This window comes from Hyperolius riggenbachi, chromosome 10 (genome assembly GCF_040937935.1).
Source record: "Hyperolius riggenbachi isolate aHypRig1 chromosome 10, aHypRig1.pri, whole genome shotgun sequence".
Taxonomy (NCBI): domain Eukaryota; kingdom Metazoa; phylum Chordata; class Amphibia; order Anura; family Hyperoliidae; genus Hyperolius; species Hyperolius riggenbachi.
In genome coordinates, this window is record NC_090655.1 from 87234919 (window position 1) to 87257027 (window position 22109).

At 46.4% G+C, this 22109-nt stretch overlaps 1 protein-coding gene across 2 annotated transcripts in view; it reads left to right on the forward strand.

The window, feature by feature from the left end:
• The first annotated feature begins 712 nt into the window (after positions 1 to 712).
• Positions 713 to 22109, forward strand: part of SLC16A9 (solute carrier family 16 member 9) — a 111759-nt gene continuing 90362 nt past the window's right edge. Inside the window, exon 1 of one of the 2 annotated variants that reach the window (XM_068258365.1) lies at positions 713 to 969. The gene's annotated coding sequence lies outside the window, so the exon portion shown is untranslated. The remainder of the gene's footprint in view (positions 970 to 22109) is intronic. The other variant, XM_068258366.1, reaches the window with a different exon arrangement.

The window sequence follows — 22109 nt, forward strand, 5'->3', positions numbered from 1 at the left end:
CAGGGCCGGGCCGAGTGTAGGAGGGGGCGCACAATTCATTCAGCTGTCATTCCTAATAGTGTATGAAGCAGAAAGAAATAAGAAAAGGGGATACATGGCAGTGACTGCACGCCAGATAACTAGATATTAAGGTGTTGGGGAGGTTGTGGGCCCTGTGGTCCTCTTAGTCTAATAGCAATCAGTGTGTGACAGCTGGGGTGGGAGGGATGGAGGGGCGCACTTTGGCGTCTCAGCCTTGGGTGCTGGAGGACCTTGTCCCTGCTCTGCCGTCATTTACAAACTACTTTCCTTTTTTGAATGGGACGGTGGTTGATCCCTTTCAAACGCCACTTTTGTCGCCGCGGCCCGCCGGAAACGCTTGATTTAAAAAAACGATTAAAAAAGTAGATTGTGTTGATAAACACAAAAAGTTTAGACTGTAGGTATGCCAAAGGTATAGTTACTTACAACACTGCAGAAAAATGCAGGTAGGTATTATATTTTCTATAGAGGCTGACAAGCTGGAGGAAGCTTATTATTGCCCAAAGCAATGCAGCTTCCGATGCTGTGTCCCTAGCCAGGCAGTGACACAGGTGCCATCAGCTGCACTGTGTGCCAACTCTGCTGGTGACAGCTCCGGGGTTGCCTCCGCTTCGGCAGCACCCCCTCCCCGATCTCATTATCTGCCATACGCCGCAGTTATGGGAACCGGTTCAGACTGGACTGATGTCAGCCAGGGAAAGGAGGTGAAGCGGGGAGGAGAAGGAGGAGCACAACGCAATAAAAAGGAGATACTAACAAAAAATATCCCCTTCTCCCGGCACCGAGCCGTCCTGTGTGTGAGGCTGGAGGAGGAGAGCCTGAGCTTCCTGTCTACACAGAGCAGCCACATCACTGCAGCCAGCGCCAATGACAAGCCTCGTCACTGGCTGCAGCCACACAGGTAACAGCGCCTTCTTCATAATGCCAAGGCGGATAACTGCAGGCCAGGTAATCTCCAGCCTCTGGATATCTATAGTGCAAATAGTGTATTCAGACTCAGGCACATGTATTCTTCTGCACTGTAGTTCTGATGCACTGTAGTTCTGAATGGGAGAGTTCAAACAGAGGGTTATTGTATAGAATGCAGTGCCAGGATGAAATGGGATATCCCAACCAGCAAAGCTGCTAAACCAAAACTAAGGATGCTTATATTGTGGATGCACAAAATGCTATATATATATATATATATATATATATATATATATATATATATATATATATATATATATATATATTAGCATGTTGTGCATAGCGGGGGAGAATATTTGAGCAGATTTACACAGGGCTGCGGAGTCGAGGAGTCAGAGCAATTTTGGGTACCTGGAGTTTAAGTTGGTGGTTTTATAAACTGAGAAGTTGGATGATTTGTGTACCAACTCCACAGCCCTGGTAATCATTAAACTAAAGGGTAAAGCTGAATCCACACCATACAATTTTTCAGCCGATTTACATGCCCGATCGATTATTTCCAGCATGTCCAATCTGAGGATCGACCGAGTTTAAAGCTATTTTATGAGCAATTTCCATTCGTTTCTATGGAAATCCGTCATAAAATTGCTCATACAATCGATCGATCCTCAGATCGGACATGCTGGAAATAATCGATCGGGCATGTAAATCGGCTGAAAAATTGTATGGTGTGGATCCAGCATAAGAGTCGGAGCAATTTTGAGTACCTGGAGTCGGAGTGGGTGGTTTCATAAACTGAGGAGTCTGATGATTTTTGTACCAACTCCACAGCTCTGGTAAGTATCAGACTAAAGAGTCGGAGCCTAAGAGTAAGAACAATTTTGGGTACTTGGAGTCGGAGGTGATGGTTTCATAAACCAAGGAGTTGGATGGTTTTTGTAGAAACTCCACAGCCCTGGATTTATGCCACTCTGTAAAAAATAAATAAATAAAAAATTGTATAGAGCTTTTCTCCTGTTGTGCTTGTGCTCAAAGCGCCACTAGGAGAGCTCTCAGTAGGCAATATCAGTGTTCGGGAGTCTGGCCCAACGACTCCTTACTGAATAGGTACTATTGTGATGATCCTGATGATTATCCTTAGAAAGATGTCAACATAATGGGAGCGCTATATAAAAATATAAAGAGTCTACTGAGGAGGGAATCAATCTACAGAGATGTGTTTATTGGGGGTGCAAAGTACGAGAGTATAGGAAAAGGACCCTGCCCTATAAAGAGTCCTGGAAAATCATATTATTTTCTCCAGAAGATGCTTAGGGGGCTTATTTTCAGGGAATATCTTATTTTTCACGATCAACAATTTTTCTTGATAAAAAAATTAAATCAACATTTATTGAAATACAGTATAGTCATGTCAGCACATTCAGAAACATCACATCTTTCCAATCCCTGAACTCCATCATGCATTTCTTGTGACTCTGTTTCCTGTTTCCATGCACAACAATCTATATTTATCAAGAGTCTAGCACTTGCCAACACGTATTGTTTTGGATCTAGTCAGGGATGCTTTGAGTGCGATGCTTTTGGGGGTGTCTGCTTTTCCTGCTGAATTCAACCGGATTGTCATTGATTTTAATGTTTTACATGCGTACTGTAACTGCCTGGACACTATTTACATTGACTTTTTTTTATGAACTGTAACTGGGGATTATTTTTGGACTAGGGCTTACATTTCAAGCATCTTCAAAAATCCAGAAAAATCACGCTATGGCTTATTTTCGGGCTAGATCTTATTTTCAGATAAACAGGGTATCTAAAAGCTGGAGTGATGATAAAGACTACAATGTGTAACAGAGAAACTAGCATGTGAGATTATTAGTGAATGCTGGGAATACACCATTGGGGTTGATTCACAAAACAGTGTTAACTGATAGCACGGCCGTGCTTAGCAGTTAACACGTGATCTGATGTGCGTGCAGGTTTGCGCGCGTAAAGGTGTGCGCCCGCGCGCTAATGTAAGGTTTGCACACGAATCGCGAAGGTTTGCACGCAATAACTCACGCGGTTGCACGTAAAGGCACGCCTGATCGCATGCAAAACTTTGTTTAGCACGCAGGTGCACGCCTTTACGCACACAAACCTGCGCGCATGTCAGATCGCGTGTTAACTGCTTAGCACGGCCGTGCTATCAGTTAACACTCTTTTGTGAATCAACCCCCATGAGTTTTTTCGGCAGATAGATGACTCGATAGATAATTTCCGACAGTTCTGATCAGATTTTGATTATTTTTCTGATCGATTTTCTCATAGAATTGAATGAAAATTGATTGGAAAGTAAATCTGCCCAAAAAAACTCATTGTGTATTCCCAGCATTAGGGTACAGAGGAAGATTAGTAGGCAGTTTTGAAGAGGCAGGTTTAGAGGGTCTGTACAAACATGTTAACATGTAAAAAAGTCTGATAGAATTATGAGTAAGGTGGTTCCAGTGAATGGAGGCAGCCTAAGAGAAGTCTTGCAGCTATACATTAGAGGAGGCTGAGTTAGAAGGGAGTTCACTGGAGATCATGGGACAGTTTGGGGTGTAGTTGCCACCATTTCCTGAACTGTGACATCGGAAAAGTGGGTGCTGCCAACACAAAGGGAACACAGTGCAGTAGATGCAGTAGAGGATACTTGTGTATTTATGTATCCAAGATGCAAGCACTTTAGGCCCCGTTCACACTGTGGCGTTGCGTTGGCCTGTTTTTACTGCAGGCCAGTGCTACGCCAATGAAAGTCTATGGGGCCTTTTATACCAATGCGATTCAACGGAAGCAACGTTTTTGCCCGACGCGAGCGCATACCTATGTTACCAGTCAACTTGTGCTGCGACTTGCAGCAGAGCGGAAACCATGTAAGTCTATCACGACACGTATATGTTTAAAAATTTGCACGGTGCGCATGCAGGGAAGCATATTTCCTCATTACACTTCTGCACAATTTGTCTTTTCGGCCACAGGAAGTGAGCGCTAAAGACCCTCACTTCCTGCTTGGCCTGCTGCCAGATGGGGATTACCGCGTATTAACTAAGGCTGTTTCTGATATTGCGGTGCGACCATTGCTGGTTAGCAGTGTGAAACTGGCCTTAGGCCTCATTCACACTTAGTGCACTTCTGTCCGATTTTATCAGCACATCAATGTTACAGATTGATACGGGTCGCTGAAAAGCAGACAGAAGCGCACTAGTGTGAATGAGGCCTTATTGTCATTGCAAAGAAAAGTTTTCGCACTCCTTCAGTGTGGATAAGACATCAAAATCCTTTACTAATCATCCATACTGATGTGTTTCTGACTCTATTATATATGTAAACCTTCGGCGCTAATCAGAAAATCCACCACCATAAGCACCAAGAAACTAGATGCGCTTACCAGATAGTTACAGACCTTGATTATAGGGTCTGTAACACAGCATAATGTGGTCAGCAGTCGATGTCTCCCCAGCTGGCCTCCTCTCCAAAATGCTGGTATCAGCAATGATTCACAAATTCCCGTATGCAGTCATTCCCCATTACATGTATGAAAGACAAAGGCTCATCTAAGCGTATCCATTTCAAATTTAATAAAATTTCAGTTTAAAACAAGCAATCAAACAATATAAAATCACTCACATCTGGGTCCTTATAACACAGACCCACAGCAGAATACAGCATATAATGACACAGGACGCCATCCAGCCAAACGTCCACCTCGCCCAACCGGTTTCACTACTTCAATTTCCTCAGGGGCTATAAGATAGAATGGTGTTTCTGACTCTACTGGGTCCTTAGTAATGGCTAGGAGTGCAGAAACTTGCTTAGATAATGGTCGTTTGGAGTGGCACTTCAGCTTCCTGCACACTTCCATTTTTGCACAGCACATCCAAGGTGAGGTAGAGTAGTTACTTTTTTAAGTAACTTTCAGTGATGTAGCTAGAGATTAGGGGGCCCAATAGCAAAACGTTCATGGGGCCATCAGATGAAGGCACTCAATGCCACCTGCCCCTACCCTATGTATATGAGTTAATTGGGCAATTTACATTCTCATGCAATGTACATTGCATATAGCCCATGGGCACTGAGATAAGGTCAGAGGGTGGAAGAACACAAGAAGGTTAATAGTGAATACATCAAGTAGTAGCTGGGACCCTCTCTGCTCCAGGGCCGCATAGCAGATGCTATGTCTGCTATGGCTATTGCTCCGCCCCTGCTAACTTTATTGTCATTGTGTAACACAGCTAAATAACTTTTCAGGACAGACCCACAGTGCATATAAGGTTCATAGTGATAGAAACAACATTAGAAATAGAGGAATTATATAAGTATACCAGGTATTTCAAATATTTAAAGAAAAAAAAACGTACACAGTTCAAATATTTCAGAGAAGATTTAGAATTTAACAGGTGCATGGCAGATGGGAAAAAGTTATTTTTCAGTCTGTTTGCATCTACCCATTGGTAGGGACTCAAACAAGGCGTTTCCGGGGAGAAGCAGGTAATTTCGGCATGCGCCATTCCCCACGCTGCGCCTTACCTGGGCACTGGCATAGACATAATGCGAAGCAGTGTAATTCAGGTGCCGGCATTGCCGGAACCCAAATTACTACTCTCTCCGAGTTGCTACGACTCAGAGGGGGAATAGTAATTAACCCCACCCATCATGCAGCTCACTCTGCGCCAAAGTGACCGGGCGGCGAGAATCCACTTACTCATCCTGGGGTGAGTGTTATCTTGTAATGTTTGTGGCCCCTCTTATACATCAAGTTTTATACAAGAGTTCAAGTGATGGTTGTTCAGTGCCAATAATGACCCTTGTTTGCTGTTTTTCCAGTGTATGAGATAAAAGCAAGACAAGCGTTATGAAGGACCATAGTGGACACCAGGTAGAGGTGCCTAGATCTTTAGAGCAACTCAGTCACAGTGACTGGCTCATCATGACTGTAAGGCCTCTTTCACAATGAACACTGAAAGACAAAGGTGTTTTAACTGATCAGTTGTTTCATAGCAATGCATTCAGTTAAAATGTATATAATGTGAACTAGCCCATAGGGAAACATGGCCGCTGAACTGCAAATCAATTATCTGCTTAGTTATAACTGAGAGCAACTGATTAAGGTCTCATTCACAGTGGGACGTTATGGTTGTGCATTATAAAGTCCTATAACGCAGCTTATCGCACTGCAATGCTAATCCTATGGGCCGTTCACAGTGCGACGTTAAAGTCGCATTAAAAAAAAGTTGCGTTGTGGTAACTCATTGCTTACGACTTTAACATCGCATTAAAACACAATGTCCCACTGTGAATACAGCCTCAGTGTGAAAGGACACATAGTGTACATACAGTGGGTTGCAAAAGTATTCGGCCCCCTTGAAGTTTTCCACATTTTGTCACATTACTGCCACAAACACAAATCAATTTTATTGTAATTGTCGTGAAAGACCAATACACAGTGGTGTACATGTGAGAAGTGGAATGAAAATCATACATGATTCCAAACATTTTTTTACAAATAAATAACTGCAAAGTGGTGTGTGCATAATTATTCGGCCCCTTTGATCTGAGTGCAGTCAGTTGCCTATAGACATTGCCTGATAAGTGCTAATGACTAAATATAGTGCACCGGTGTGTAATCTTATGTCAGTACAAATACAGCGGCTCTGTGAGGGCCTCAGAGGTTGTCTAAGAGAATATTGGGAGCAACAACACCGTGAAGTCCAAAGAACACACCAGACAGGTCAGGGATCAAGTTATTGAGAAATTTAAAGCAGGCTTAGGCTACAAAAAGATTTCCAAAGCCTTGAACATCCCACGGAGCACTGTTCAAGCAATCATTCAGAAATGGAAGGAGAATGGCACAACTGTACACCTACCAAGACAAGGCTGTCCACCTAAATTCACAGGCCGAACAAGAGCACTGATTAGAAATGCAGTCAAGAGGTCCATGGTGACTTTGGATGAGCTGCAGAGATCTACAGCTCAGGTGGGAGACTCTGTCCATAGGACAACTATTAGTCATGCACTGTACAAAGTTGGCAGGGACGGATCTAGGGCAGGGGGGCAAGCGGGTCTCTTGCCCTCTTGCCTCAGGCGCAGTTTGTTGAATTCTTAAAAAGGCGGCAAAATTTGGATGGGGAATGGCAGTTTAGGCGCCAAAACCTGACCTTGCCCCAGGCGCAACTTGGGGCAACTTAGTCTAGATCCGTCCCTGAAAGTTGGCCTTTATGGAAGAGTGGCAAGAAGAAAGGCATTGTTAACAGAAAGCATAAGAAGTACCGTTTGCAGTTTGCCACAAGCCATGTGGGGGACACAGCAAACGTGTGGAAGAAAGTGCTCTGGTCAGATGATACCAAAATGGAACTTTTTGGCCAAAATGCAAAACGCTATGTGTGGCAGAAAACTAACACTGCACATCACTCTGAACACACCATCCCCACTGTCAAATATGGTGGTGGCAGCATCATGCTCTTGGGGTGCTTTTCTTCAGCAGGGACAGGGAAGCTGGTCAGAGTTGATGGGAAGATGGATGAAGCCAAATACAGGGCAAACTTGGAAGAAAATCTCTTGGAGACTGCAAAATACTTGAGACTGGGGCGGAGGTTCACCTTCCAGCAGGACAATGGCCCTAAACATAAAGCCAGGGCAACAATGGAATGGTTTAAAACAAAACATATCTATGTGTTAGAATGACCCAGTCAAAGTCCAGATCTAAATCCAATCGAGAATCTGTGGCAAGATCTGAAAACTGCTGTTCACAAACGCTGTCCATCCAATCTGACTGAGCTGGAGCTGTTTTGTAAAGAAGAATGGGCAAGGATTTCAGTCTCTAGATGTGCAAAGCTGGTAGAGACATACCCTAAAAGACTGGCAGCTGTAATTGCAGCAAAAGGTGGTTCTACAAAGTATTGACTCAGGGGGCCGAATAATTACGCACACCCCACTTTGCAGTTATTGATTTGTAAAAAATGTTTGGAATCATGTATGATTTTCGTTCCACTTCTCACATGTACACCACTTTGTGTTGGTCTTTCATGTGGAATTCCAATAAAATTGATGCATGTTTGTGGCAGTAATGTGACAAAATGTGGAAAACTTCGCGGGGGCCGAATACTTTTGCAACCCACTGTATACACACACAATTACTGTAAATACAACAGTTTGTACTTCAGTGGAAAGCTCCTTGCTTCAGTGGACAGCTTCTGGCCGCATCCGAAGAGATGATACCATTATCTTTTGTTTACATTCCTTTGTCAGATACATTTAGCAAACATTAGCAAAGTGTACTACTGAGAAGTCATCATTAGATAGATTTTAATACATAAATACAGCAGCTATGCAATAGCATGCAATGTCAGCTTTCAGAGCAGATAAACTACTTTGGGACCTTGTAATTTGTGAACAGACAATATTACTTGCCCAGTGGGAGACATGGCAGCGCTTTCAAACAAAACTTATACCTGAATGATTTATCTGCATTGATGTGCAGAGCTCCAATAACTTGACTACATTACACAACTAGCACTCAGTACATGCAAAGGGGGGTGTTAGCTTCAGTGATAATGTGTGCACAAATCATTACCTAATAGACTTCCCCACGGCGGTGACGTACCCCCTCCAGGAAGACCTAACACTAATCTAATGATAAAAACATAATAATCCTCGTGCTGCTTATCAAATAAATGGTATACACATTTCATAGAACAAACAGACAAAAAAGTGACAGCGCTCAAGGATGCACCTGAAATGTAAGCCTACAAAGGCACTGCAGAGCCCCTCTGGAACTAAATACATGCATTGAATACAAAATAGATGCAAATTATGTGCTCATTTTAATCTAAAATTTTGAAAGTGGATGTGAAGCAGTAAATGCAGCTAGCCACAAGTATACTTACATACAATTTGCACAGTGGGAGACATGGCAGCGCTTTCAAACAAAACTTATACCTGAATAATTTATCTGCATTGATGTGCAGAGCTCCAATAACTGGACTACATTACACAACTAGCACTCACTACAGGCAAAGGGAGTTGTTAGCTTCAGTGATAATGTGTGCACAAATTATTACCTAATAGACTTCCCCACGGCGGTAACGTACCCCCTCGGAGAAGACCTAACGCTAATCTAACGATAAAAACATAATAATCCTTGTGCAGCTTATCAAATAAATGGTATACACATTTCATAGAACAAACAGACAAAAAAGTGACAGCGCTCAAGGATGCACCAGAAATGTAAGCCTACAGAGGCAATGCAGAGCCCCTCTGGAACTAAATTCATGCCTTGAATACAAAACAGATGCAAATTATGTGCTAATTTTAATCTAAAATGTTGAAAGTGGATGTGAAGCAGTGAATGCAACTAGCCACAAGTACACTTACATACAATTTGCAGGTGCGTCCTTGAGCACTGTCACTTTTTTGTCTGTTTGTTCTATGAAATGTGTATACCATTTATTTAATAAGCAGCGTGAGGATTATTATGTTTTTATCGTAAGATTAGTGTTAGGTCTTCCTGGAGGGGGTACGTCACCGCCGTGGGGAAGTCTATTAGGTAATAATTTGTGCACACATTATCACTAAAGCTAACACCCCCCTTTGCCTGTACTAGTTGTGTAATGTAGTCCAGTTATTGGAGCTCTGCACATCAATGCAGATAAATCATTCAGGTATAAAAGTTTTGTTTGAAAGCGCTGCCATGTTTCCCACTGTGCAAATTGTATGTAAGTATACTTGTGGCTAGCTGCATTCACTGCTTCACATCCACGATCAAAATTTTAGATGAAAATTAGCACATAATTTGCATCTGTTTTGTATTCAAGGCATGTATTTAATCCCAGAGGGGCTCTGCATTGCCTCTGTAGGCTTACATTTCAGGTGCATCCTTGAGTGCTGTCACTTTTTTGTCTGTTTAGACAATATTACTTGTTCACCAAAGCAAATATACTGTAATAAAAAGCAGGAAAACACATTTTTACTGAATGTTATGTCAGAGTTTTATCCCACTTTAAGTGTTTTCGCAAACCTAAATTGAAAACATGAAATAATACGTTTTCAGGACATCAGGCCACATTTCACTCTATTTGATTGCCTTATTTGCATAGATAACAAAACTTGTTTTTAATACTTGGTTTATAGGAAAACAGAAAGGGATTTGAGATCATTTTGAAGGACTAGTACTATATGTACTGATGGTATCTCACCAGGGGCCTGATGCATGAAGCAGCAGTAAAATTACCGGTAGTAATGCGAGGAGTAGCACGTGCCATGCTATTAGTGCAATGAGAGTCACTAGGGTAACGCATGTTGCACTAATAGGGCTTGATTTACTAAACCGTGATAACTCATATCACGGACGTGCTAGCGTTTTTGTGTGCGTTTTCGCGCGCAATCACAAATTTCTGCGCGCAATCGCGAATATTTGTGCGGAAAAATTTGCAATAGTGTGCAAAAATGCTAGCGTGGCCGTAATATGAATTATCATGGTTTAGTGAATCAAGCCCATAGGGTGATATGCATTGAAGAGAACCCTCCCCTTTCCTTCCCCCCCCCCCTTTCGGTACCAGAGAAACTGCCGCTACCTGCGCACAGTAATTTTACTGCTGCTTTGTGCATCGGGCTCCCTATCACATGCGAATTTAGGTATCCTTTAAAGTGAGAATTAACCTTCCTGGCGGTAAGCCCGAGCTGAGCTCGGGCTATGCCGCCGGAAGGCACCGCTCAGGCCCCGCTGGGCCGATTTGCATAATTTTTTTTTTGCTGCACACAGCTAGCACTTTGCTAGCTGCGTGCAGTGCCCGATCGCCGCTGCTACCCGCCGATCCGCCGCTATCCGTCGCGCCGCAGCTGCCCCCCCCCCCCAGACCCCGTGCGCTGCCTGGCCAATCAGTGCCAGGCAGCTCTATGGGGTGGATAGGAATCCTCTTTGACGTCACGACGTCGATGACGTCGGTGACGTCATCCCGCCCCGTCGCCATGGCGACGGGGGAAGCCCTCCAGGAGATCCCGTTCTTTGAACGGGATCTCCTGATCGCCGATCGCCGGCGGCGATCGGAGGGGCTGGGGGGATGCCGCTGAGCAGCGGCTATCATGTAGCGAGACTTTGTCTCGCTACATGAAAAAAAAATAAAATTAAAAAAAAAAGATTTGCTGCCCCCTGGCGATTTTTTAGCAAACCGCCAGAAGGGTTAAGCGAACCTGCAAAAAAACCCCAAAAACAAATACCTAAGGAGAGAGACGGATCTGGGTCCTATAGAGCCTTACAGTTCTCCTTGCGGTTCCCGCATTCCAGTGCTGGCTCCCACATTCAGATCTCTCATTGCGGGAGGCTTTGGCAGTCTTTGGGAGTAACACCTTCCGTAGCGACAGAGAGCAGAACTGCTAACGTGGGAGCCAGCTCTGGAATGCGGGGACCATGAGAGGAACGGGAAGCCTCTATAGGACCCAGAGCCTTCCCGCTCCTTAGGTAGGTATCTGTTTTTTTTCTTGCAGACTCCCTTTAAAGTGCTCCTGAAGTGAGAAGAATATGGAGGCTACCATACTTTTTCCATTGAAACAGAACCAGTTGCTTGGCAGTCCTGCTGATCTTTTGAGCTTCAATAGTGTCTGAAACTAGCATGTGGCTAATACAGTTAGGCTTCAGTCAGAAACATCTGGCTTGCCTACTTGTCCAGGGTCTATGGCTAAGAATATTAGAAATAGAGGCTCAGCAGGACAGCCAGGCACTCTGCAATGCTCAAGGGACAACTGTAGTGAGGTGAATGTGGAGGCTGCCATATGTATTTCTCTTTTAAACAATACCAGTTGCATGGAAGCTCTGCTGATCTATCCAGCTGCAGAAGTGTCTGAATCACACCAGAAACAAGCATGCTGCTAATCCTATCAGATCTGACAATAATGTCAAAAAAACCCGATCTGCTGCATGCTTGTTCAGGGTCTGTGGCTAAAAGTATTAGAGGCAGAGGACCAGCAGTACAGCCAGGCAACTGGTATTTCTTAAAAATAAATAAATTTGGCGGCCTCCATATCCCTCTCACTACAGTTGTCCTTTAAGGCTGCTTACACACAGGGACGTTACAGGCGCACGTGAGTGCGCCTGTAACGCTCCCCCAACGCACAGCAATGTAACTCAAGTGGGCTGTTCACACAGCCCACGTTGCGTTACATGTAACGCTGTACGTTGCCCGGAAAGTGCAGCATGCTACGGCGTTACAGTGGCTATAGCCGCGTTAGACTGTTTACACATGCGCAGTAGGGGGCGGAGAGGAGGCGGGGAGAGCCAGCTACAGTAGCCGCGCACATGGCTACTTAATATTCACTGCACTGGCGGCCGCTGATTGGCCGGCGGGACCACGTGATGCGGAGTGTCTCGCTCCGCGTCACGTGGTCCCGCCGGCCAATCAGCGCCACTCTGGGAGACTTTATCGGAATAGAGCCGCCTAACGCGGCTCACTCTACCGTCGGCTGTTGCAGCACCATACGTTGTGTTAGGTGCACGTTATGCGACCTTAACGTGGCACCTAACACAACGTCTTGGTGTGCAAGTAGCCTTAAAGGAACTAAGTGTGTTTGCCTCCACATCCCTCAGTTCAGGTGTACTCAAACAGCTGCATTTCAACCAACATTATACAGCTACTGCAGACATTAATCTGCAAGATCTGTAGCTGGTAAACTGCTGTAGTTGCTAAGAATCCCCTTGGCACTAGTAGAACAATGTATTTGACAGCAAGACAATAAAAGCAAACACAAAATGACAATGTACTGTATGGCCTGGTGCACACCAGAGGAGTTTTTCTGAGGCTAGAATCACAGTGGGACGTTGCGTTTTGATGCCACGTTAAAGTCGCATCGCAAGCTTACAACGCAACGCGCCCAAAAAGTGGCAACGCAGCGTTACCATCGCATACAGCAGATACAGTAAAAAATACAGGCAATGAAAAGTATGCTTCCAAGTCATTACTGAGCATGTGCAAACAGTCCAACGCAGCTAATAACGTGTATAACGCACTGCATGCAGTACTTTTACTTAACGTGCAGCGTTAGTCACTAACGCAACGTGTGCACTGTGAACGGGGCATTGATTTTTCATTGCAGTGAGTTATTTTGCGTTAAATGCTGTTTTAACGTGCGACTTTAACGTCCCACTGTGAACTTAGCACACCAGCTTCTTAATGAGCATAGTTTATTTCCAGATCACATGTCAACACAAAGTTGTGTTGCCATGTGATCTGGAAATAAACTATGCTCATTGAGAAGCTGGTGTGCTGACCGATCATCTCTACTACTTTGAATATGTTGGGGTGTTGCTTAGCACCCAAGGTCATGCACCCGGAGGACTACTAGGACAAGTGTGCCGCTCTGTACTCTTCTACTAAATCCACTGTGAACTTAGCCTGAGCGTTTTGAGTTTTTAAATTTGCTGCTAATGTTATCCTATGTGTCTGTGCACACTGGAGCAATGAGGTTTTGTAAAAAAAAAACCCATAGCATTACATTGGGAAGATCTAACAGAATTAACATGGTTTACCACATCCACAAATGCAACAGTACAAAGGCAACCCTCCCTGACAGTATTATTATGCATCTACACATTACTGTACTGCAATGCTTTACAAAATACACTGAACCCATGTCACCCAACTGTCCCTCAGCAGGGCTCACAATGTCCCTACCACAATCTAGGAGGAATTTCTAACAGCAGACTTTGTTTGAGAGAATATTGCACATTCTACTCAACTTTTTTAAGTCAAATACTTACCTATGTCCTCCCTTGTACCCCTTGCTTCAGCATTGTCACCCCTGTTGTGTGTATTAGACCAGTTGGTGAAATACATGCCTGAGAGCCCTTGAGAGGCTTAGGAAGCACCAATGTCCCTGAGTGTTTCTAAAGATGCGTGGCTCTGTACTGCACATCCAAAGAGGACATTATCTTTTGTTTACATTCCTTTGTCGGATACATTTAGTAAACATTACCAAACTGCTGAAACTGAGCTGAAAAGCAAAAAGAGCTGAGAAGTGATTACTAGATACATTTTAATATATAAATACAGCAGCTACAGGGGCATAGCAATAGAGGTTGCAACCGCATCGGGGGCCCTTGGGCCAAAGGGGCCCTGAAGGGCCCTCCCTCTACTACAGTATTAGCTCTCTATTGGTCCTGTGCTCATAATAATCACTTCTACGGATACTTTGAATGGTGGTAATCATTAACAAACTGTTCCCCATCCCCTTCTTGCACCTCTGACACTGTAGTTGCCATTGGCAGGTTTTGGTGTGTCATATCAATTGTTATGTACAGAGTGCTTGGGGGGCCCCATTGTAAAACTTGCAACGGGGCCTACAGCTCCTTAGCTACGCCACTGAGCAGCTATGTAATAAAATGCAATGGCAGCTTTCAGAGCAGATAAACTGTACTTTGGAAATTTGTAAACAGACAATAATACTAGCGCACAAAAGCAAATATGATAACTGTATGTTTAATAAAGAGTAGATTTTTTTTATTAAATATTAGGTCAGCGTTTTATCCCACTTTAAGGTGACATTTTCATTGTTTGCCTGGGATTGTTTTATTGCTCAGTCCGTGTTCCACCCCATTTGTTTCTTTGGTTGTTCATACTACACTTACTAACTTACTGACAATTATTCAAGTCACTGAGTCCAGCCAATAAAGAAATGTTTTTATATTTCTCTGACCTACCCCTAGGTGAGTGCTGAACACAAAAGGCCATATCCATCCAAATGTCCTCGCCACACATTGGCCTCAATTCACTAAGATTTATCAAACGTTTGATAATTTACCTCATGCGTAAAATCTAATTTTGAATTCACTAAGGTGTTAAATATTTATCAAATGTCTTATTGATAAAACGTTAAATAAATCTATAACACATTAGTGAATTCAAAATTAGTTTTTACACATGAGGTAAATTATCAAACGTTTGATAAAGTGTTTGATAAAGCTTAGTGAATTGAGGCCAAACTTCCTGGAATGACAAAATTCCATTATTTGGCGTCCTCCTCCAAACACCTGTGAGTTAGTGGTGCTCAAATACCCCTTTTTAAAATTCGAGTTTGGTCGAATTCGAATAGTAAATTATTCGAGGTCAGTCGAATATTCGAGTCGAATAATTTTTACTATTCGATTCGACCTCGGAATTCGAGCTCACTATTCGAGTCGGTATTCGAGCTCATTATTCGAGCTGACTATTCGAAATGGCCTTAAATAGCTTCCAACACTTGTTTTGAGGGTGAATGATGCAAGAAACCTCTTTTTTTCCAAGTAACAACAGCAAGTGATTATGTGGGGATGTTCCTTTAAAAAAAAAAGGTGAAAAGAGAAGTTGTGTCCAGAATTTTGTTCAGTACTGTATATACTTCTTCTTCTTCTTCTTCTTTATCTTCTATATCTTCTTCTTCTTCTATATCTTCTTCTTCTATATCTTCTTCTTCTTTTATATTGTCTTCTTCTTCTTCTTCATCTTCTTCATCTTCTTCATCATCATCTTCTTCATCTTCTTTTTCTTCATCTTCTTCATCTTCTTCATCTTCTTCTTCTTCATCTTCTTCATCTTCTTCATCTTCTTCTTCTTCATCTTCTTCATCTTCTTCATCTTCATCTTCTTCATCTTCTTCATCTTCTTCTTCATCTTCTTCATCTTCTTCTTCTTCTTCATCTTCTTCTTTTTCATCTTCTTCATCTTCTTCATCTTCTTCTTCATCTTCTTCATCTTCTTCTTCATCTTCTTCATCTTCTTCTTCTTCTTCATCATCTTCATCTTCTTCTTCTTCATCTTCTTCTTCTTCTTCTTCATCTTCTTCATCTTCATCTTCTTCTTCATCTTCTTCATCTTCTTCATCTTCATCTTCTTCTCCTTCTTCTTCTTCTTCATCTTCTTCATCTTCTTCTATATCGTCTTCTTCTTCACTTATTTCTCTTTTCAATTTTTTTTTTTTAAAGAAATGCAGCTATTTTTGAGCGTAACAAATAGCTGGTGGCGCACGCATGTTGGAAGCGCCATTGTATGTGCTCCCTGGCAGTGGAAACACACAGACAGCAGGAGGTAAATTCAGCAGCAGGAGGAGGAGGATGAGTGTGTGGCAGCAGGCAGTCAATGAGGCAGGCAGCGTGACATAATAGCCCTGGTACCTAGCGGTGATACCAGGGCTGTAAATAAACACAGCAGGCAGGAGGTCCCAGACAGCGGTCGTGCAGCCCACATTGTGTCCAATACACAACTGGGACAACACAGTTTTCAACCCGGGCACCTCAGAAAAATTAAACCTTTTTTTTTTTTTTGGTTTTTTTGTTTTGTTTTTACAACAAATTACACAGATATAGCTATTTTTTGACGTAATAGCTGGTGGCAGAGTGGCAGCAGAAGGTAAATCTGTGTACCCTGGCAGTGGGAAACACAGACAGACAGCAGCAGCAGCAGGAGGAATGGAGGAGTAATTATGTGTGCAGCTATTGTTTGACGTAATAGCTGGTGGCAGACTGGCAGCAGAAGGTAATTCTGTGTACCCTGGCAGTGGGAAACACAGACAGACAGCAGCATCAGCAGGAGGAATGGAGGAGTAGTGTGAGTGTGGCAGCAGGTAGGCAGCGTGACATAATAGCCCTGGTACCTAGCGGTGATACCAGGCCGTAAATAAACACAACAGGAGGTCCCAGACAGCGGTCGTGCAGCCCACATTGTGTCCAATACACAACTGGGACAACACAGTTTTCAACCCGGGCACCTCAGAAAAATTAAACCTTTTTTTTTTTTTTTTGGTTTTTTTTGTTTTGTTTTTACAACAAATTACACAGATATAGCTATTTTTTTGACGTAATAGCTGGTGGCAGAGTGGCAGCAGAAGGTAAATCTGTGTACCCTGGCAGTGGGAAACACAGACAGACAGCAGCAGCAGCAGGAGGAATGGAGGAGTAATGTGAGCAGCTATTGTTTGACGTAATAGCTGGTGGCAGTGTGGCAGCAGAAGGTAATTCTGTGTACCCTGGCAGTGGGAAACACAGACAGACAGCAGCAGCAGGAGGAATGGAGGAGTAGTGTGAGTGTGGCAGCAGGCAGGCAGCGTGACATAATAGCCCTGGTACCTAGCGGTGATACCAGGCCGTAAATGAACACAACAGGAGGTCCCAGACAGCGGTCGTGCAGCCCACATCGTGTCCAATACACAACTGGGACAACACAGTTTTCAACCCGGGCACCTCAGAAAAATTAAACCTTTTTTTTTTTAATGGTTTTTTGGTTTTGTTTGTAAAACAAATTACACAGATATATAGCTATTGTTTGACGTAATAGCTGGTGGCAGAGTGGCAGCAGAAGGTAAATCTGTGTACCCTGGCAGTGGGAAACACAGACAGACAGCAGAAGGGCAGTACACAGCAGCCCACTGTAGGTGTAAAATGTGTGGCTGCAGGCGACGTAATAGTCAAAGTGAACCAGGCTGGCTTAGTGAGCAGGAGCCAGGAGGTGGTAAAGGGTGGTAAGGCACATTAACGATGGTTCTTAGCCAGTTCATGTCCCCCTCTCGCCGACAACAGGGGCCAGGAACTCGCCTTCCACCCACGCCTGGTTCATCTTGAGAAACGTCAGTCTGTCCACAGACTTGTGAGACAGACGTGAGCGTTTCTCGGTGACCACACCACCAGCTGCACTGAAGCAGCGCTCGGACAGCACGCTGGAAGGGGGGCAGGACAGCACTTCCAGGGCGTACTGCGCCAGCTCGCTCCAGATCTCCAGGCGCTTGACCCAATACTCCATGGGATCAACAGGGGCATCGCTGTCAAGCCCGCTGTAGGACCCCATGTAGTCAGCCACCATGCGGGTCAGGCGCTGGCTGTGACCGGTGGAGGATGCTGCTGCATGCACCTCCTCTCTAGTCACTGCTGCCGGAGCCTCTACAGTCCTGTAGAGCTCGTGGCTGAGAGACAGCAGGTCTGTGGGGCGCTTGCTGCTGGATGCAGGCACCTGCTGCTGCCTCTGTGCTGGCTGCTGGACAGTGGGGGTGGAAGGCTGGGGGAAGGCTTCCTCCAAGCGCTCAACAAGGGCCTGCTGCAAGCTCCTTATTTGTTGCGCTGGGTCTCCTCCTGCAGGCGGCAGGAACTGGCTCAACTTCCCCTTGAGGCGTGGGTCCAACATCATGCTGATCCAGATGTCCTCCCTCTGCTTCATCTGGATCACCCTGGGGTCCCTGCGCAGGCACGTCAGCATGTGCGCTGCCATTGGGAAGAGGCGGGCAACGTCTGCTGGCACATCGACGGCAGTGCTGCTGTCCTCATCCTCCTCCTCTGCCTCGTCAGCCTCATCCTCTCTCCACCCCCGCACCAACTCAGCTGCACTGTGCTGCTCCCCCTCATCAGCAGCAAGGTCAGGGACCTCCACCAAGTCCTCCTCCTCCTCCCCCTCAGAGGTGGACTGTGCAGCTGCTTGCCGCTCCTGCTGGTCCAAGGCTGCCGCTCCCTGTTCCAGCAAAGCATCGAGGGCCCTGTTCAGCAGACAAACCAGGGGCACCCACTCGCAGACCATAGCATGGTCCCTGCTCACCATGTTAGTGGCCTGCAGAAAGGGAGCCAGCACTAAGCACACCTGCTGCATGTGCCTCCAGTCATCATCGGGGACGATGGACGGGATGTTGCTGGTCTTGTCCCTTCTCTGAGCGGCGGAAACAGTGGCCAGGGCAAGGTACTGTTTGACAGCGCGCTTCTGTTCAACCAGACACTCCAACATCGCCAGGGTGGAGTTCCAGCGAGTCGGAACGTCAAGGATCAGCCGATGGCGTGGCAGATCCAGCTCCTTTTGCACGTCTTCCAGGCTCGCACAGGCTGCAGCCGAGCGCCGGAAGTGACGCACAACGTTCCTTGCCGTTTCCAGCAGTTCGCCCATCCCCTGGTAGGTGCGCAAGAACTTCTGCACCACCAGGTTCAGCACGTGGGCAAGACAGGGGATGTGGGTCAGGTTTCCCCTGTCTATTGCGGCAACCAGATTGGCCCCATTGTCGGCCACCACCTCTCCGACTCTGAGGCCTCTGGGGGTCAGCCAAATCCTCTCCTGCTCCTGGAGTTTGGCCAACACATGGGTTGCCGTCAGCTTGATCTTCCCAAGGCTGACCAAGTGCAGCAGCGCTTGGCAGTGGCGGGCCTTCACGCTGCTGCTGAGGCGGGGGGTTTGGCCAGGTGTGCCGGAGGATGGCAGAGGATCGGAGGAACCTGCTGCAGTTCCCCTGACCCTGCGGGGTGGCACCACCCACTGTGTTGCTGCTGCTGCTGTGCCCGCTGCTGCTCTCCCATCCTCACCCCCTTCCACCAAGCTGACCCAGTGGACCGTGAAGGACAGGTAGCGGCCTGTCCCGAAGCGGCTGCTCCAGGAGTCCATGGTGACGTGGACCCTTTCACCAACCGCGTGCTCCAGCCCTCGCTCCACATTGGCCATCACAAAGCGGTGCAGTGCAGGAATGGCCTTGCGGGCAAAGAAGTGTCTGCTGGGGAGCTGCCAGTCTGGGGCTGCGCAAGCAAGCAGCGCACGAATGTCGCTCCCCTCCTGCACGAGCGTGTACGGCAGGAGTTGGGAGCACATGGCCCGTGCCAGCAAGCCGTTCAGCTGCCGCACGCGACGGCTGCTGGGAGGCAGAGCCCTAACCACCCCCTGGAAGGACTCGCTCAAAAGGCTCTGGCGTGGCCTTTTGCTGGCACGGGAATCAGCAGACACAGCGGAGGAGGCCACTGAGGACTGGCTGCCAGAACAGGCCTCAGTGTCGGCGGCAGGAGTTGCAGAGGGGGGAGGAGCAGTGCGTTTCCGCACTCCTGCTGGTGCTGCTGGAGGAGCAGGAGGGCGGGTGGCTGCTGTTGCTGCTGCTGCTGAAGGCTGTGCAGTGATGGGTGTGGTGCCACTGCCAGCACCAGATGCCTTCAGCCTCTGGAACTCCTCATGCTGGTGGAAATGTTTCGCAGCAAGGTGGTTGATGAGCGAGCTGGTGCTGAACTTTAAGGGGTCTGCACCTCTGCTCAACTTCCGCTGACAGTGGTTGCAAGTGGCGTACTTGCTGTACACAGTGGGCATGGTGAAATATCGCCAGATTGGTGACAGAAACATCCCCCTACGGCATGGAAGCGCTGCTGCCTGTCTCCCTGTGGTGGTTGGGGGTGGGGGCTTGGGTGCGGCTGGTGGTGGTACTGGCAGATGCTGCTGCTGCTGCTGCTGAGCCTGAGACACCAGCAGGCTGTGGGACCTGCCTACTGCTGCCAATGCTTGCAATGATGCGCCTCCTTGCAAGGCCCACAAGCGCATCCTCCTCCTCCTCCTCAGAGCTGCTGAGGACGACATCCCCTGGAGGTGGTGGCACCCAGTCTCTGTCTGTCACCGGGTCATCATCATCCTCCCCCTCCTGAAACATGTCCTGCTGGGATGATGACCCCCCAAACTCCTCTCCTGATGCATGGATGGGCTGCTTGACTGTCGCCACAGTCTTGCTGTCCAATCCCTCATCCCCCAAAGTGCCCATCAGCATCTCCTCCTCCAAATCGCCAACAACAGCAGACAATACCCTGATGGTGCCTGGGGTAAAAATACTGCTGAGTGACAGGTCGCCAACTTGTGACGGTGAACTGGCCTCCTCCCCAGACCCTGCTGGGCGGCTGCTGCGAACAGGGGTGGTGGTGGTGGTGGTGGTGAGGGTGGAGGCCTCGGATGCAGAGCTGATGGCGGGCTGCTCATCCTCCGTCATCAGTTGCACCACAGTGGATGCATCCTTTTCCTCAATGGGACGTTTCCGACCCGGCTGGAGGAAAATAGGAGCAGGTGCTACACACTGCTGCTGCTGTGTCTCTGCAGCGTGAGTTGCAGATGCTCCTGCTGGGCGGCGCCAAAGGCGTCCACGGCCAGTGGCTATGGGAGGAATGTTAGCCACTGACGCTGCTGCTGCGGAACTGTGCATGGTGGCGCGGCCGTGGCCTGCCACAATGCTGCTCCCTCTCCTCCTGATTCCCTTGCTGCCCTTCCCCTTGCCCAAACCGCGCTGGCTGCCACTTCCAGACATCTTCGATGTTTTGGGCGTAAAGACAAAAGTTTTTGAAAAGGGCGGGAGAAAAGTGGGGTACTTTAATGGAGTGGGTTGGTGGGTGAGGTGACTGAGTGAGTGTCCCGACTCGCTAGTACAGTAAGTAAGTAGTAACAGTCAGGAAGTACAACTAGCAGCAGTTACAATAATCAGTAGTAATCACAAGGAAATAGAGTGTGTGTACACTACAGACAGTGAGTGCACGCACGCGCAAACACGCGCAGGAGCTGGCCTATGAACAGAGAGTGAGTGAGTGTCCCTAGTACAGTAAGTAAGTAGTAACAGTCAGGAAGTACAACTAGCAGCAGTTACAATAATCACTATCAGTAGTAATCACAAGGAAATAGAGTGTGTGTACACTACAGACAGTGAGTGCACGCATGCGCAAACACGCGCAGGAGCTGGCCTATGAACAGTGACTGAGTGAGTGTCCCTACTACAGTAAGTAAGTAGTAACTGTCAGGAAGTAGAATTTACAATAATCAATCAGTAATCAGAAGGAAATAGAGTGTGTGTACAGTACACAGACAGTGAGTGCACACACACACGCAGGAGTCCGAGCTAGTAGCCTAGTATGAACAGTGACAGTGAGTGTCCTAGTACAGTTACAGTAGTATATAACAATCACTAAGTAGTAAAGGGACAGCAGAAATACTGTCTAATACTATCTAATACTAATACTGTCTAATACTGTCTAATACTAATGAGAAATAAACTAACAGAGGACAGGAGGACAGCTGCCCACACAGGCAGGCCCTGAGGCCTAAGGCTGTAAGCCTGCAGCAGCTGGCCTGTCTCTATGTAACACAAAAGCTACTAACTAAAATACAATGTCTATCTAACTAACAACAATATAGGTGTGTATAGGAGGTGTATGTGAGCAAAAACGCTAGGTAAATGACCACAATAAAGCTCTTGCTAAGCCAAAGCACAAAGGAGCAACTCTCTCTCTATGCAAGTCTCAGGCAAGGACGGAGAAACGGAACATGGCGGCCGCTATTTATAGGGTAGGGGCTGGCCAGGGTCCCCCTCTGTGATTGGCTGCCGTCAGAGGGCCTGGGAGCCCTCTGATTGGCTCTAAGGACATCAATCTGGGCTATGACGCTATTCGAGCT